At 34.0% G+C, this 18503-nt stretch overlaps 1 protein-coding gene across 5 annotated transcripts in view; it reads left to right on the top strand.

Moving 5' to 3' along the window:
• LOC100750141 (putative fatty acyl-CoA reductase CG5065) overlaps nt 1-18503 on the top strand; it is a 47116-nt gene that overhangs the window by 23213 nt on the left and 5400 nt on the right. For 2 of the 5 annotated variants that reach the window (XM_033318968.1, XM_033318969.1), the window contains exon 2: nt 15898-16146. The exons of 2 other annotated variants lie outside the window; for them this stretch is intronic. The gene's annotated coding sequence lies outside the window, so the exon portion shown is untranslated. Of the gene's footprint in view, nt 1-15897; nt 16147-16255; nt 16416-18503 lie in introns of all 5 variants that reach the window. One more of the 5 variants, XM_024365261.2, reaches the window with a different exon arrangement.

Here is an 18503-nt window from a genome sequence, read left to right as displayed (position 1 = left end):
CCCACTCGATCCGAATCCTCCCTCGCGTTTCTTTCCGCGAGGGACTGCGACCCTTTTCCCTGGATCCACCTTTTCATCCTTCTGTCTCGGTCTTATCGTCGTTCACCGAGCGAGAAAGAAAAAGATACGAGATGATAATCAAGAGAGGCTTGACTTCCACCTTTCGACGGATTCGCGTATCCACCAATCACGCGGGATACTCGCTCGGTCACGGTGCAACCACGTGACGTGACCAAATCTGCTGAAATTTTTCGGGAACGTGATTGCCCACGATGATGCGTTTCTTAAATCATTAGAGTGTCACACGTGCGTGGAGGAGGTTGGATTGCTCGATTTTCGTTTCATTCGGCTTACATTCTGATTTCGTCATGCCGTGCTCGTTTCGATCCTGCTATTTCTCCTTGAGATTTTGCACAGTCTTTTGGAACATTCTATAGAACTTTTTCGGGGAGCGTGATTGGCCTCGATGCGTTTTTTAGATCTCTAAAGCGGAACACAGTATCGAGCTTTGAAGTTGGACTGTTCAATTTTGGTTTCATTTGGCTTTCATCACACCGTGATCGGTTTTGGTCGATCTATTCCCGCTTGAGATTTTTTAAAATTCCGCTGAGAATTTTGGGAAGTTTCATGGAATTTTCAGGGATGATTGTTTACGATGAGTTTTTTAAATCCTTAGAATGTCGAGGTCATGCTGTTCGATTTTCTTTCGATATTGCGCTGTGATAGTCTGGTCTCCGGTCTACTTGAGGTTTTTAGGAATTTTACGAAGAAATTTAGGTATCATAGAAACAGAATATCAATCTATCAAGCCTATAAAGCTTCTTCAGCTCTATTTTCTTGATGAATGCAACAGGGTCGTTCACAGTAGCGATCCCCTGACAGTTTCGTACAACAAATTTTCTACGATTTCTACGTAAACCAAAAAATCGACGATATTAAATATAAATTCAAGTGAAGCTTCTCATTATAGCAAAATGGGACTGGTTTAAGGTTTCGTTGAACGAATTAGTCGTGATAAATCATCAAAGAGACTTATTTTAGATCAAACTTATTGTTAGTTGGAGTCTTAGAGAATTGCTAAAACTGACGAAATAATCTACTCGGGATGTAAAAGGTGAGAGTTTGAAACTCTCCGTGACGTCGAAGAGTTACGTCTTGGAAATTCGAAGAAAGAGAAACGTAGGTGTTCTGAATGACTTCTTGCAAATGTAGATTGATTGTCTCTGAATCTAGGATAGTCTACGAAAAAGTAAGGTGAAAGGGATTTCATAATATCAGACGTCAACGATGGCTCGATGATTCGGTGTCTACTTATCTTACGAGAAGATACGCCTCTTAACATGTTCTTGGCCGTGTATTAATCGCGTTCAGGAAATGATATAATAGTTACAGACTTGATTATGTTCGAATTGAACGAATATCATTTGTCATATATAATTTTTTATGAAACCAATATTTAATGCTTCAGGAGTTTGAATAACATAAAATAGTATGCACACAATCTTATTTCTACAGTATTATAAGGTCTCTGTTCAATTTCTTTTCTTTCTTTAATTTACATATAATGTTGGAGAATTTAATATGTACAAATTTTTGTATATATTGAATTTCACCGACTATGGTGCGCATAATAATATTTTGTCATACAAAATATATTATTCTTTCGTTGTAAACGAAATTGCAAATTTCTCTGAATTATAAACTAATTGATTATCCTATCTGATATAAAATTGCAAAATTATGAGAAGGAAGCTTATAGCCTGTAACTTATAACTTGTTAATTTATTAGTATTATTGATTGGTAAACTATTGTACAACAGAACCCTGATAACATTTCCTTGGGAAAAAAGTATAATTACGTGTCATACGTAACACAATTGCTATATTTTTCACTGTAAATGCATTGTGTCTCAGATGAAGAATCTCGTGAATGATTTATAATTTCGTCTGAAACAACCACATTTCGTCATTATATTATTTATGCGACATAGAATTGGAATGCGGAATTCAGACAGATTGTCGTTGCTCGTTTGTTAACTACCTCATTTTTCATATTTTTCCATTGAACGTAAGAATGATGCAATCATAGTTGTTATCATGTTTTGTTCCGACTTATTTGCTTAAACCAGCGTTTTCTAATTGTCAACACTCAACTGTCCCAATATTTTTTTATGTTCAAGACAATGATCTAACATAATGTGACAAAGTAATTCCTCGATATTGAAATATTAAGTTTCTAAAGACTCAGGTCCAAAATTTCACAAGTAATAACTAAGAGCGTCTGTCTAAATCATTATTTTCATAAATTTCTAGACCAAACATTATTTTCTAAACTTCTAGATATTTTATTCGCCATATTTTCATAAATTTCTCATAAATCCATAAATTTCTGTTCATAAATATAATCGCGCGTAATATATAGCAACCTTCAATGCGACCGAGATATTTTTCTACTTCAGTCGCGAGCTAAACTGTTTCACATTAGGAGCACCACTCTATCAGACTTAAAGCAGCGAGTCACAGAGATTCCGTGACGTTCTATGCTCCATAAATCGCAACCACGTTGCACCAGATCCGTTCGTTTCTCGGAATCGTTTTCCGTATATCCCACGATCGACTAACGTAAACGCTGTGAGAATAATTCCTACGAACTAGGGGAATCACTGTTCGTTAATCAGGTATTCGATGTACATATTTATTGATCCACCCACTATCCGTCCAGCTGAGTTTTTGATCGTCGGTTTCGTTATTTTTATATATATACTTTCCCTGTACTCTTATTTTTACTCTTTTATTGGTCTATTACTCCTTATCATATGATTCCGTTATTTTTTGTATTTCTCTTCTTTTTGTTTCCTTTTTTATTTCGTTGCTCTTTTATTTTTGTCTTTTTCATTTCTTCATATCTTCATTTCCTTTGATTACATTTCTCATGATAACGTTTCATATTGCGTGCCGAATGAAAAGCGAGTAGAATGGGCAACCAGAACGCACAGATGCGAATGCAGAATCGTCCAGCCTTGTAATCGACGATATATTCTTAAGGTAGATTATTTTTGGGGAAAAGAAGGCATTGTTCCTTGCCAGATGACCTTTCTGCCACGAACTTGGAGGCGTCGTGCATTTTCAGTGGTTCATAGAGGCATCTGCGTTTCTGCCGTATTCTTTCCCTCCATTTTCGAGAAATCCATGATAAATATGGTGTTTCCCCATGAATCCTTCCGAGAGATATCTGTGTATCCGATAAACAGTGTAACTTTTTACCCAATTATTTCTGGGAACGATATCTGGTTTTGGAACGCACTGCAATAATTATAGGAATACTTCAGTGCCGGATTTCAGCTAAGAGAGGGAACGATAATAATTTTGGCAATTTGGGGAATCGTTTGAGATCTCGAAAACTCTTAGCGATCTCGTCAATCGTGTTAAAGGACTTAAATCGTCTGCATTGTTTCGAACCTGCCATGAACAATTGCTTTTGTATTATATAAATGCATCGTATAATTAAAAATGATATTTATTTAATTGTTTTATTCAATTATAAATTAAATTCGCTCTTTCAAACGATATTTAGACGCGTCTAAATCATTAAAAAACATTGCGAAAAATCTTCTTCATTTTCTCAAAGATATTAATTTGTATCGCCTATTGCGATATTCTAAGCTTAATTTGCAATTAAACACTTAACTCTAACATACACTGTATGTTAGTATGTAAGTTTGTCACTTGCCTTGTTGTAACTTACACTCCATTTTTTTTTAACAACATAACATACTCGTGTATTTATATCTTTAATATCTTACATTATTAGTTACTTATCACTGTAGTCTTGTATTTAATTATTATATCGGTATCAAATAATCTACGAGTATTTACATAAAGCAATTTCCACAGTACAATCTTAAGCAAAGAAATAAAATTGTTAACATATCGATATGGCTTCAAACTCGCACACATATTTAATTTTGAAGTTTCATCGTATTATGGAGGGTTGAAATAGTTTTAAAAAATGTGTGTTTCATGCTCTGCATTCGGCTATATTCTTTCCTTTTGTTCTTTTAGTAAAACTATCAATTACGAATGACTATAGACAATTCAATGAACTTAGAATGGTGGAATGGGCCCAAGCTTTTACGTCATTGAGAAAAACTTGAGAAAATTTCTCAAATTATCGAAAGCAAGTTATCGTCATTGCTATTACATAGACGTGATTCATTCTCGATTGCGTACATAGTGAAGTGCTAAAATCTGAATGTTTTCTTCAATATCTGCAACGTGTAAACGTTTGATTGAGTACATTACTCTTCAAACTAGGTAGCTAAACTCACATACGTTTTTCACGTAACTTGATAAAATAGTGAGTAATCCTCTGAAATGTATATAACGGATAAAGCTTTTTCATAATCGTTGTTCGGTTTTATCTTTCGCAAGGTCTTCGAGATTAACTAATTGCCTATAATGGTTTCTTCCATGCTCTTCGAATACTATATTCCAATAAATGCAAATGCTCTTGGAAGATAGGAAAAATATACTTAGACTCCAGTGCATCAGATCAATTTTCTTAAGATATACGTTTCTCTTCTAGTTTATTGAAAGCTAACTGTATCTGTAATCATCGTTTTCATTATTACTTAATTACCTCGAAGGAGTATTTAAAAGTGATGAACTTGTGTATTTAATTAAAGTACAGATAGAACTGAAAGTTAAATTTGTGACAGAAACATTTGCGTGCCTCCGGACATTTATGAATACAAAATTTTAACTATATGCATAGTGTTTCCTCATTAATTTATTTCTTTAAAAAAGATGCATTTGTGTCATTCTTACGTTTTATGTTTATATTTTGTTCACCGAGCCCTTCATTGAATTATATTGGACAGACCGTATCTCATATTTATTAAACCATTAAATTAAAACTATAGAAGATCCTAAAAGCGTAGTAATTCAAATTACCATAAAATTCTCCAAAAATCAAATTGCTCGAATGATAGTATATTTCAAAGATATATCTTAGTATATTTTGTTTTCTAAAAACGAGACTATAATGGGCCGAAAATGGCCATGTTATACTTAATGCAACCGTACGAGGGCACGAACTAACGATACTAACGCGTTTCTTTTGCAAAATGGTTTTATACCATTACGAACGAAATTCACTTGAACGAGAGGAGTTGCTCGAAGTTCGACGTTCGATGGTTAAGCTTATAACGTTTCAACCGGCCCCGTAAGAACTAAAAATCGGATGAAAGTCTTGTGCAATAGCTTTCCTAGCCAGCGATGTACTTGAAATTCCTCACATGCGTTATCTGCTTCACTTTTAGCATCGAGAACCGTTAATTTCGTCGATTACTATGATCTATGTTAACCTTTTGCGACACTGTTGCGCTTCGATAATTTAAACGACGGCTCACGCTTAATGATTTCCTATATGAAATAAAAATAATCACGATGCAACATAGATACAAATATCTCGAATAATATTTCATTTTTAATAACGTTACACGAATTGCGTAGAAATAATTCACGAAATTCTTTGCAATTTAATTGTCTTGTTAATATTTTCGTCAGTCGAAAAATCGGGAAAAAACGGGGAAAAAAGGAAAACATTCTTTAAATTATTTATTCTTTCTTAGAGAAATATTGATTCTCTTCCTGCTATACATATCCCTTTACTATTTTATCTTTTAAAAAAATTAGTCAGCACGAAACTAATACAGATAATAACTATACAAATAATTATGATAAAACTTCTCAACAGATTGCCTAACATTGGGCCCGTAGAGATGGATGAACTGACTGTATATTCAATGTCAGAATCTTAGAGCGCTTTAAATATACGTTTCCAGCTATGTTCTAACAGTTCATAAATTTTCTGGAATGTCAGTCATTCATCATAGACACGCATGGAACCGAGTTATACAAATGCACATGAATGATCTAGGCATGTTCCTCGTTTCGATTCATATTCAGTGAAGCATTTGATCCCAGTTACAAAAAAAAGGCAAGGAATAAAAGACTTAAATCGTAGAGAAACATTCTTCTACCATAATGTTAAAAATATAACGGAGAATATCACGTTTGATCGAATTACTTGGGATGTTTAAATATTCTTATGTACAGTAGTATATCTGTTCAGAGAGGTTGGTAATTCGTGAGAAACGAAACCACCTCCGAAGTTCCTGTTTCGTATTCAACCTTCCCTAAGGCGTCTTAAACGATCTACCCGGATTTCCCGATGAGTAACAACGTCAGCAAAGCTTATAACGCGAAACTCCCGGACTATCCCGCTGGTCGTTTCTCCTCTATGATCAGTGACGTAAAAGACCTCGTGACAAAAGTGGAAATCACCGGTTTGCCTTCGATGGAATCGTGATCAGCCGATTGTGTGATTAATGAGATATAGGATAGTTTACGATAAATCGACACCGTTATTTACCTGTTGCTGCACTCGTATTCTACATACATACGACGTGCACGATAAGCGACCATCCGTTTCTCGTTCAATGGTTTTCCGACGATTCTAAGCAGACGCCACGATTATAGTGTCGATAATCGTTCGAAATTTCAAGTGGGATTAATCACCAATAATGATAATACATTTTATCGCTGATAATCAAGTAAGCAATTGCTACACGTACTTCATTTTTCTTATTTTTCTTCACGTTATTACCTGTTTACTTCCCGTCACAGATGTTTAATACGTTCGCTATCATTATACGTTGCCTATAACAGCATATATCAGGAATATCTGATAGATTCGAGATAAGTTTGGCTACGTTTGGAAATTTCATTTGTCCATTGTATTCAATGAATCATGCACATCGTAATTCTTGCCAGAAGAAATCTATTGTCGATGATCGTTAAGTGAACATTTACAAAGTAAGTTAATCGCCATTAGGGAATTCCTTGATTTTATTATCTGCTTATATACGTGATTGGCGTTTAATTTTCCAAAAAACGATATTTTTGTGCACATGTTTTTTTAATACAAAAGTATGAATAATTGTAGGTATTCTGTGATGAATGCTGAGCAACAATGTTTGTAACGTCATCGCTAGAATAAATTTAGGCAAATTTATACTTTCATATCTAATTAGATAAATGGAATTTAGATAGAGGATTGTTTTACATAGTGGTAATAACGAGATTATACTATATTCGACGAATGAGACAGATACAGTTGAACATTTCAATTAAGATCCAACTTCTTGAAAGAAATATATTTTATTAACAAGTTTAGTGTGTTTCTCCTTAATTTTCTTTGGTATTCCATACGAGATAGTACTTATTCAAAAATTTAATCATTTGGTAGAAGTCTTAACTTTATCTTCTAATTCAATCATCTTAGGACAATCTTTATACTTGATAGATAATAAAATTTCATATCAATATCATTCATGCTACTATGATGACGTACAAGAGTTTCACTGAGGCAATTTATGTTATCCACATTTTTCTTATGCGGTATATCTTCATTTGTCAAGTACTTCCGGAAATTGTTGAAATAAAATCGTCATATTATAACTATTGTTCAATTTTCGTATTAGACAGTTGTCTAACATATTGAAAACGATAGTAGCGGCTAGTGTCTCGTACATTGGAATTTTACAGGAGGAATGCCTCGGAAAAGTTATGCTCGTCGACCGACACTCATCCGGAATGCGAAGTTATTCCATTTAAAAGTTTCCGATCGACTTTACAACGTTGAAATAGTCAACGTAGTTTCCCTTTCAATGCAACATTTCAACCATATACGATCTTTTTCTCCTATCTTGTCATTGACTCTGGAAGATCCTATTGAATTTTTCTCATCGCAAGGGAACAATTTTCCAATCTTCAAATTTTGTGGTATCTTCGGATTACTTTCCAAAAATCGAAAGAAACGATTCTCATCCATTTGGAACTTGAATTTCTTTCGGATCAATGGGGAAGTAATTTGGAAAATTCCGTCAATAAGAGAACATAATTTTTCAATCTTCGAGTTTTGCTCAATCTCCAAATGATTCCTTAGAATGGTGAATCCTAACTGATCGGAATTTTTCAGGAAATCACGACTATGGAAATTTCTTAGGTTAAAAATTCTTGTTTCTTACACAATATCCATACTTGTCACGTCTTACTCATTCGACTCGGTCAGTTATCCGTGGGAACGTCGATTGATAAGCTACTAGAAAAAATATAGAAGATAGTAATTACGTAAAATATACACACACACACATATATATATATCAGCTTTGCTTCAAATTATTCACTGTCCAAAATAATTCAGTTCCAACTATATCTGGACTAGTTTCTTTGATGTTTGATACACCACCAATCTTCATCAAATTATAATACCTATTATCTAACGATTGATTTATAATTAGAAACATTTCATTAGACGTATACTAGACATAACTAGGGAATATGCAATCGTTATTCATTCGACTTAGATAAAAGTCAGACGGCACTTTAGTTCGAAATTTGTAGCGTTATTTTTTCCTATCATGCCTCTGTCAAGTGATTCCAGATCGCTTCAACGATATGACGCTGTTCATTGAAACGGAAATTTCAAACGACATTAATCCATTTCTGAATTCAAATTTGTACGATTTGAATGCAATTGTTTCAGTACAAATTGTTAAAATATCTGTTCTGTATTGATTAACATTCTACAAGAGAATTCCTCCTCGATTGACGTCTTTCTAGACGCAAATAAAAAATATGAAACAATAAGATTCCATACGTTGAATGAAAAGTACATTTGGAGTTGCTGAATTCCTAGAAAACTTTAATAAAAGATGTGAAACATCGTATTGGAACTCGCCACTGTTCGATATGAAAATGTTCGTAGGCGTGCTCTGTGAAGGAATTCGAAAATGTTGATGGCCTGTTATTGGCGCACGTGGTATCCTCGTTGGAAAATTGACTGCTAAACGGAACACAAACTCAAACGTTAAAATCGACGGTTCAATTAAAGCCATCGAAAAATTGTAGTGCAAAATATCGATTGATAGCTCGCGACGAAACGGCCAATTACTTCCTACAATGTGTATAAGAAACGACTTAATTAAAAAAACAAAAATACAAGGGGAAGAATTATAATGTTTGAACTAAAACTCGACTTTACGAATTTATATCTTTGGATAATATTTATATATTCGCTTCACAGTGATCTCTAATAGAAAATAAAATCTGGACCTTTTACCCTTATTTTGTATCAAAATAACCAGCCTATTTTTACTTTCGTGTTTTCCCGTTTTCTGGAAATTCACGAATATACCATCCTCGTGAAACAGCGTGAATCGCCATAGTGACACGCTGCACGCACAAAGGCGTCACAGTTTTAGCAGTATCGACGTGTAAGAATACGTGGGCTCGTTAACACGTCGTATCAACAAACAACAGCGTGTTATTTCTCGGCATACGTGACTACTTTGGCGTCACATGACGTGGAAGCTACCGGTCTTACTCAGAAACTGACGTTGTAATGTGCAAAACATTATTATATAGATATAATATTGTGCGTTCAGACAAGTATCCATCATGGTGTATTTTTAACGTGTATTTTTTCGTTGTATTGACGAACATTGTTTAATACTAAAATTTTAATCTTAATGATTCCATATTCTTCCTCTAGTCATCCTGTACGTGTAAAAATTACTGTATAGCAGAATGGCCATTTTCAGTATGTAACAGGTGTTGCTAATAGTTGTGATAGACCAAATTGGCGATTTTCAAACTGATAAAATGTTTGAAAATGTTGGATTGTTTCTGAGCAGTATAAAAATACTTAAAGATATTCTGACATAACGAGATGGGTATGTTGCAATGATGTACAAAATTGAGTAAAATAACTAAATAAATTGCATCAGATTGCACTTGATGTTGACAGCTGTGTTGAATGATATACGAGAGCGATATTAAATTGCGTAACGAGATTGGAAGAGATTGTTGTCAAAAGCTATAATTCATTGAGATTAAGGAGAGATGGAAGCGATTAAAGGTATTAAACGATTAAAGTGTGTGAAGTGTTTGAAGTGAAGTATCTGAGAATTGCGGCTTACACGACAATATAAATATGTTTTAGCGATAATACACACGAATTCTTTTTTTTTTTTTATTGAGTGTTTAAAGACACCTGCGCTTTCTAAGATTATTAGTGAACAAGGTAAGAATGTTCGAAGAGTGGGAGATACATATTTCTGATTGGTGCTAAAGCAGCGATTGATATACAAATATTGTTATATATAATAATTAATATTCCGATAGAATATAGGGCACTACCTTGTATATGTAGCTGAAATATTTTGTATATAAAGATAGAGAGCATCTTGTCACATGTCGAGCTTCAATGTATTTTTCTATGTTGTACTTAGCAACCTAATTCACTCACGTTCTGTTAATAATACGCATACATCGATCCATTCTAGCGGTTGTCAGTAAATGCCATCGACGACACGTTGAATAAAATTTAAATAAAATAAAAAGAAATTAATTATACTAAAAAATTAGGAATATTTTATAAAGGAGATACGAAGAAAATGTATTTCGTCAAAATCTTTTTTGGAATTCTTAATATTGCGATATGTAACTGGTTGAAAGCTGATCAACTTTTGTTCGAAACATTTCGTTGTCCGATTGTAGGAAGTGCGTGAGAACTTTCGGGATTGATTTTTAGACCATCCTGTATATCAGATACTCAGCTTTTTATTATCAACGAATCCTGCTCCAAAACTACTCGGCGATCTCAGACTTATAAATCACTTACAGAGATCACAAAAATGAAAGTCGTAGAGGTATTCGATTCTAACGAACAATAGTAATAAAAAGATGAGTAGGAAGGAGCAATAAAGTTTCTCATGAAAAAAGAAAATTCTCCACACTCGTTTATTTAACTTGGTAAACCCATAAACGTATAAATGTTCGCTAAATCGTACATAATAGCACGATTGCCTTTATACCGCAACTTTTATTATAATCACTCCTTTTACGACACATAACGGTCAAATAGACGAAAAACAACATACCGAAAACATAATCGCAATACCTTCAAATTTCCTGTTAATGCACAAAAATCTAAATGACAGAACAGTTACGATGTCGTCGAAGAAGAAATTGAAAGTAACCATTTATGTTGACATCGCGTGAGAAGAAAATGACAAAATAAAAGGAAAAGCGTGCAAATTTGCAAATAGAGCGAGATTTATCATCTAGACTCTATTGTTTATTTATTTACACCGACGTTATCATAGCTGAATTATCACACGAATGATACAAAGAAGTCGGAGTGCATGTTTATTTGATTAAATAGAATAACCCCCAGCGTTGCAGATAAAATGTTAAATAGGTCCATGTATATCGCTATGTTTAATATTTACAATAATAGCTGCAACGCTTGTTGTTTTTTCGATTTATCGAAGGAATATAGTAAAATGGAACATCTCGTCAACATAGATTTCATATAACGCTTGTAACCAACAAATAATTCTAAATAAGACTCATTTGTATGATTCTCTAAGGATAATCGATTAATCTTATAAAAGTAATTGACATGGTACATTAAAGATCTCTGATTACATTTCTCATCTATTCTTCATCTTCTGCGTAGGTAATTGTAAAATAATAAAAAATGATAGATAATGGTATACAAATATTACCAATGACAGAAATGATTGATTAAAGAATCGGTTGTCTACTTAACAGTAACTCGTAATGTAAAGTGTAGGCGAACGTACTTCTGCTTAAAATTATACGTAATTAAAAAACTGTTACACATACGTAATTAACGACGTGTGAAATACACACGTTCTTCCATTTCAATGATACGTAACACGTGATGATCCTTATCGTTTTACATATCATGTAATCGATTACGTTTAGTTACACCACGATGTCGTAACAAGAATTTATGTGCTTAAGTGTCTATTAACTATCTAAATATTCAAAATTAAATATGTCATGTACGTGATTTTGATAATCGTGCAATCTAGACTGAATCAGAATACCAAGAAATTTATTACATGAGAAACATAATTCTCCTCTGATTGTTCATTTTTCTTTATTTCCCTTATATCTGAAAATTATTTTCCTCGAGAAATTTTGCACCTGATGTTTAAATAGATAAATTACGAAAAAAGAATTAACAATTATTTACACTTTCAATCCTCTCAGAATAAAACGTATTTATGTAGAAGAGATACGACAGGCAAGACTCATTGCAGTGCTAATAAAATTTCAAGATATTCTATATAGTTTTTTATTTATATTATTTATATTTATCTATATTGTATTATATATCCTGAAATTTATGTTATATTATATATATGAAAAAACGACAGTAAAAATGGAAAATATCAAGTTCTAGTGTTTCTCAAAAAACGGAAATTTATTTTTCAGTATGCAATGTCGCAACTTTATATTTTCTCATTATATTAAAATGAAGCATTCTATTCCACGTTTCATTCCGCATCATTTTCAACTTTCACTTACAATTTTAAGTAATACACGACACATTAAACTGTAAAAAAATGAAAAGTACGTTATACACAATATAATTTCTTACAACTACGGTAAACTTCAGGAAAATTTTTATTCGAATTTTACCCAAAATTCGTTAAAATTGACATTCTCCTTTCATCCCGTGTACACTTCACACACGTACCTAATATATTCATAAAAGATTTCTACAAGTTTTGAATACGTTCGCGAGCAACTGTATAATACCAGCTGTTATATTTTCATTATAACTAGTTTTTGTCATTTTTTAATTATATAATTGCTAGCCTTTATTATGCGAAATGAGGTAGAAAATGATATCAAAGAACACCATAATTTCGAAGCAGACATAAGGTCAGAATGATGGCACTCGAGCACCGAAGCTCGATCGCAAAATCACTCGGTTCCTAATGTTACCAGATTTCATGTAAAATGGCTATTTTAAGCGCGGCCGCTAATGTTTTTTCCGCGGCCAATGCGCTCGAAAAAACAAACATTGAAGTAGGACAAGGAGCGATTAGGTAACGCAGAAAGCAGATCGACGTCGACGCGCGAGAGTAACCTACGTCACGACGCCTCTCGACTGCCTTCTCTGATAATCGTCGTCTCCAGATTAGAACGCAATGACTTTACACTTTTCTCAAGACACGTTACATGCGAATCTTGAAAAAACGATTCCGTGTTACGTCATCCATTACGTTTGCGTTCGTTCGACGACATATACACATAATACGAGGCGTACCCATAGAGCAAGTTCCGTTAACAAATATATTACTGTCGCGACGCTGCAATCGCGAATAATCCTCAGACTGTAAAGATGGATATTCTACGCGCGAACAATTTCGACCGAGTTGAGGATTTCTCAAAGTCCCGAAGTTGATCGTCGTTTGATTGGTCACTCGAATAATAGTGCGAAAGTCGAATATAATGGAGCCACAGATGTTAACTTCGATCCATTGTCTGTAAAAGGTCGAAGACCTGTCCTAGATCCATGTGAAACTTCAAAGCCAGACGATCCTATCGGATTCATAAGAAACATCTTCTGAATCCATGCGCGAATCAAAAGCATCGAGCCGTGTTAGGAATTTCGAATTATCGATGGGCTCCGATCTCCGAGTCTACTTGATGACGAGAATGACATAGCTTGATAGATATCCACGTTATTCTTCCTTCCCTGCAAAAGAAAAACGAAAGGAAGAAAAGAAGAAGAAATGACGGAGCACGAATTTTAGCGCGATATTTCTTCTGGTATTTTATTGTAATTGGCGTTATCGAATTTCGTTGAATTTAATATTACAATTACGAGAAGGAAATTCTAAATGAATTTATTTGTTTAATATATTTTTCGTCGCTATTTCTAGTCTGGTTCTCTAAAGGTTCCAAAATTATCCAAAGTTCGAAGAAATTAAAATAAAGGGCGTGAAGCAATTACTAGATAAACATCTAAGTAGCAGAATTTAAACGAGAGGTTCGTCTTGAAAAGGCTAATGAAATTAAATTCCCAACTATCCAATGTAAGTTTAATCGAATTTAAGTCGCGTTAATTACCAATAATTAAACCACAGGTGTGGTCTAGTGTTGAATATAATGGAGGTTTAATCAACTCGACTGCTACGTGGAATAATTGCTTTCAAGGATACGTGTCCTCGAAACGAGACTCGTGTTCCAATAATGTGTCGTCGTGCCAAATTCGAGATTCTCACGCGTTTTAATGAAATCGACGCGTTGGTGTTACGTCGACTACTTGCTCTATGGATATAAATTGGGGAGTTCATTTAAAGTATCTGCTTTCGTTTATTTTTATAACACTTTTTGCCATGCAAGTGCTCGATGTTGTGAAACAGTAGAAGATAGCAAGGAAGAAATATTCATAGAAAAACAGCGTGATCATTATTTGAAGCAATAAATTATTCGATGCATATAGATACGCATCGATGATATATGATTCATATAGATATTTATGAGGATTCGTGATTTTATAAATTGACTAGACAACTCTATAGATTGAAAAATAGAAAATGCAACGACATTGTAAACTTATTCTTTAATTAGAAATTATTCTTTAAAATTCTCATTGAAATTTACTATTATTTACACGGAGTGAAACAGTAATAATACGTTTCTGGACAACGGAATTGAAAAATCCACAAAAGCGAAGGGACGAATTGAAGAAACGAAACTTGTGCAGATCTTCGTTTCACTTCCAACTTTCACTTTGTTTCATCTTCGAAATATCTTTTACATTTTTGCCCGTACAACGTACATATTTGCAACTTTAGCTCTCCATTAAATGCCCGAAAATTCGCACTTTGCTTTGAAAAACTTCAGTTCTCCGTCGATTCTTTTTCCCTATGCCTCCACGATGAATAAAATTTAGATCGAGATCAGTCATTCGCGCGTATTTCCCTCGAGGCGTTATTAAAGAAAAGTAGAAAAGCTTTTTTTAATAGCTTTTTAAATACAAACACGGAATATTTGTGGTCTCCGGTATCGCGCGTTCTTCGATAAATAAGTATTTAATAAGTAAATAATAAAATAAATATTTCATTTTCCATGCGATGCTCTGATTTATTTATCGATGAATTGGTAGGAGATAAAATTTTCGTGAAAGAAAAAAACATCGATGCATCGATAAAACGTGCATTCAATGGAAACCGATATCGCGTGTATGAATAATCACGACCAGATGCAAGGCAATAAATGATCGCTTCGCGGTTTCATCATGACAAATAAGAGCTTTCGTTCAACGATATTTACAATTTACTCTTATATTAGAGAATATTACACGCGTCGAATGACACATATCAAACAGATATCGGAATCTATACAATATGTGACATTCGTAAATTATCACTTCTGCGAACACTTTATTCAGATATTCCGTTATCCATTTTCTTGGGCGTAACGGTGAAACGAAAAATGCCAAAGATACGAAAGCAACTGTAACAAATTTATTATGCTATAAGACGAGGTTATCATGCTGCAAAACAAGAATAGGTTTATCATCAATCATCAACGTAATCATTGCTTGTTAATATCCCATTTCAATAAAGAAATTAATAAAAGATTGAATTTATTACTCAAGGAAGCTGATTTTAATTTTGCTCCTTATCATACGCGTTAATACTCATCCATCATACTTTCACGTATCTTGGCATTTTTTCCAAGTTAACCACGTATAACATTTCAACGGCGTAAAATTAAAGACGACGCTAGAGCTTACTCTTTGTCGAATAAGGCAAATTATATATGCATCGAATGAATAAATATTCATATCTTTGCTAATTACAACAGGTGTACCGACACATTTAAAAAAGAAACGACTAGCTGAATAACGCTATTATGAACAACTCTGTAAAACGATGTTCTTTTGAACGCCGTGAGGACGCAAAAGAAGATGAACAATTCGATCGATTGCAGGGTGAAGGAACGAAAGAAGAGAGAGAGGAAAATTTCGAGAAACTGGGAAGTTACGTACGGGAGACTTACCAATCGTAAGGAAGCTTACAATCAGCGGATTTGCTTGGAATGCTGAAAAACAATATTTATATCGGGCAAAACGTGGGCAAGAGACTGTTCGACGAAGATACTCACTCGTGCGAAATATTATTCGAACGAGGGCCTACGTGATTCCGTGTACGTGCTCGTCGATTCGTAGGAAGGTGTAAGGTCAGTTTCCAGCGATCTCCATCTCCCACTTCTTCTTTTCGGATCGCGCTCTCAGAATGAAAGTGGCGACTAAAAGACGCAAAAATAGTCCACGTTGTTTTATTTATAGGCTGTGAAACCTGTAGACTGGCAGAGACACCGATCGACGGCCTACGTTGCCTCTCTTCTGCCGAAGAATCGAGCGAATGACGAGAATCGAAAAGAAGGACGGTTTTATTCGATTAACGCGTTACCCGATATCGAAACTACTAATTTCTAACTAATTACGTGTTAGCGTTAAATTAGACTGCGCATTTTTATGCAGATACATAGATTCTGTATATCGAGTTATCACGATTTGCATATTTCTTTCTAAATCGAGTTTTATCTGCGGCAATGTATGATTCATGAATGTGATTCACGATACCTTGGTATAATAATCGTCGTGCAATCGGCTTATCAGTTAATATCAAATATAACCGTTTATAATCTGAATCTATATTCATAGTACCTTGAGCAATTGTACACAACGGTAAGAATCAGATAAGAATGAATTCTACACAGTGATTTATGTCACTGAAACAAGAAATAGGAGAAGAGTTTAATCATATTCGGAAGAAAAATCTTGGTCACGGATGCAGTATCGAAGATTTCAAAGATTCTGAGGCATAGACACGTCTGTGAAAGGGCCGGAAAAAATCAGATTTAAATGTGTACATTTCAAATACGCTTTGTGACGATCTCTTTCAATCTATACGTTCGTTTGGTCAGATAAACGATAGCAATTTACGGCAGAGAACCTTGAAAAACTATCGTTGATTCTTGCAACGAAAATTGTGAGAACTAAATGTCGTTACGTAAGAACATAATAATTCGTATTTCGTAAATATAAGTATAATATGCATGTATTATGTGCGCATATGCATTCTGCATCATGTGGCGTATATCCTTACATAATATGGTATATTTTCTACACATAAGTTGAATATTCGAACACGCTTTAGCCGCATAAAAATCCGCAGTCTATTAATAACGCTTACATAGTTCTTACAATAACTATATGAATAATTTTAATTAATGTGCTGTGTATATCTTTTATTTTTTTCCTCTCCTTTAAAGAAGCAATACTTATCTCTTGTTTAAGTATGCAAAATAATATTTTACTTATCGTTGTTAACGTTCATCTTGTGATTGCATTTTCCCTGTTGACAATCTATGCCTCGTGGAGTGATTTAAGGAAAATCATTATATACCGCATCTAAAGCTTGCCAGTGGACTTTGAACTTTTTTGGATATCCCGAGTTACGGTTACAATCTGTTCGAGACTTTTGCAATTACTAATTATGTGAATTACTTTAGAACGATACGCAAAAGTATTGGGATGTTTATCGTAGAAAAACTTTTAATACAAACAACCTTATCTTACCGCATTGTAGAACATTGGTACATTATTATACTTTTGCTGACGTATTCTTCCCATTTATTACTTCGATCGATCGATACTTTAGTCAAGCGTCTAAAACCCTAGGTAAAGTTTTAAATCGTCATCGACGTGAACATTATTAAAACTAGTTATCTGAGTATTTTCGTTACTAAATTAAATTCGTATCTAGATGAAAGAAATGTTAATCGCGAGAAGTGAACTAACAAATCATTAAAATGAGATCCTTTAAATTGTAGAAAATGAAAAAGAGGATCAAAAGGCAGAAGAAAGCAAACATCGGTTACGTCGTCTCGTTACGCGAAGTATATTTCCAGAATATCATTAAAACACGGGACGAAAGAATTAAGCGCTGTGATAATGAATGAGATTGTTTTCGGATGAAGAAACTTGCTTACAATTAAGAAAAGGAAAATCAGCCAAAATTAATCTCTAACGGAGAGGTAGCGCGTAAAACATTAATTAAAGCTATGGAACAAGTGATTCAGTCGCGTTTCTCTGAGCTTGAAAAATAGCGTTTCTTCAATTTATTCAAATTATTCGTGTCGCTTCCTATTCGCTGCGAAGGATCTTGCTGAAAGATCCTAAAAGATTAAAAAGGCGACGCAAACGGCGCTGTAATGCATTTACAGGACCATATAATTTCTTGCAATTATTATTTAAGTATTAAGTTGTTCCAAAGGTTTCTTTCGTTTCATAAGGAAACAACAGATGTACAACATCTTTTGTTTTATATTATTTTATTAAATTATGTATAATCATAATAACGGAAATAGAAGAAAATGAATCACACATAATTCAATAAAATAATATGAAACAAAAAATGTTGTTCATTTGTTATTTCCTTATAAAACAAAAGAAACTTTTGGGATATTCTAATACTTGTGCAAGTTGGGAACAAGACCGAAAATCTATACAGGGTGTTTCGTAACAAGTG

The sequence above is a fragment of the Bombus impatiens genome, unplaced genomic scaffold, assembly GCF_000188095.3.
Source record: "Bombus impatiens unplaced genomic scaffold, BIMP_2.2 scf_0133, whole genome shotgun sequence".
Lineage (NCBI taxonomy): Eukaryota > Metazoa > Arthropoda > Insecta > Hymenoptera > Apidae > Bombus > Bombus impatiens.
Note: the sequence above shows the minus strand (reverse complement) of the source record. Positions and strands in the feature narration are given on the sequence as shown.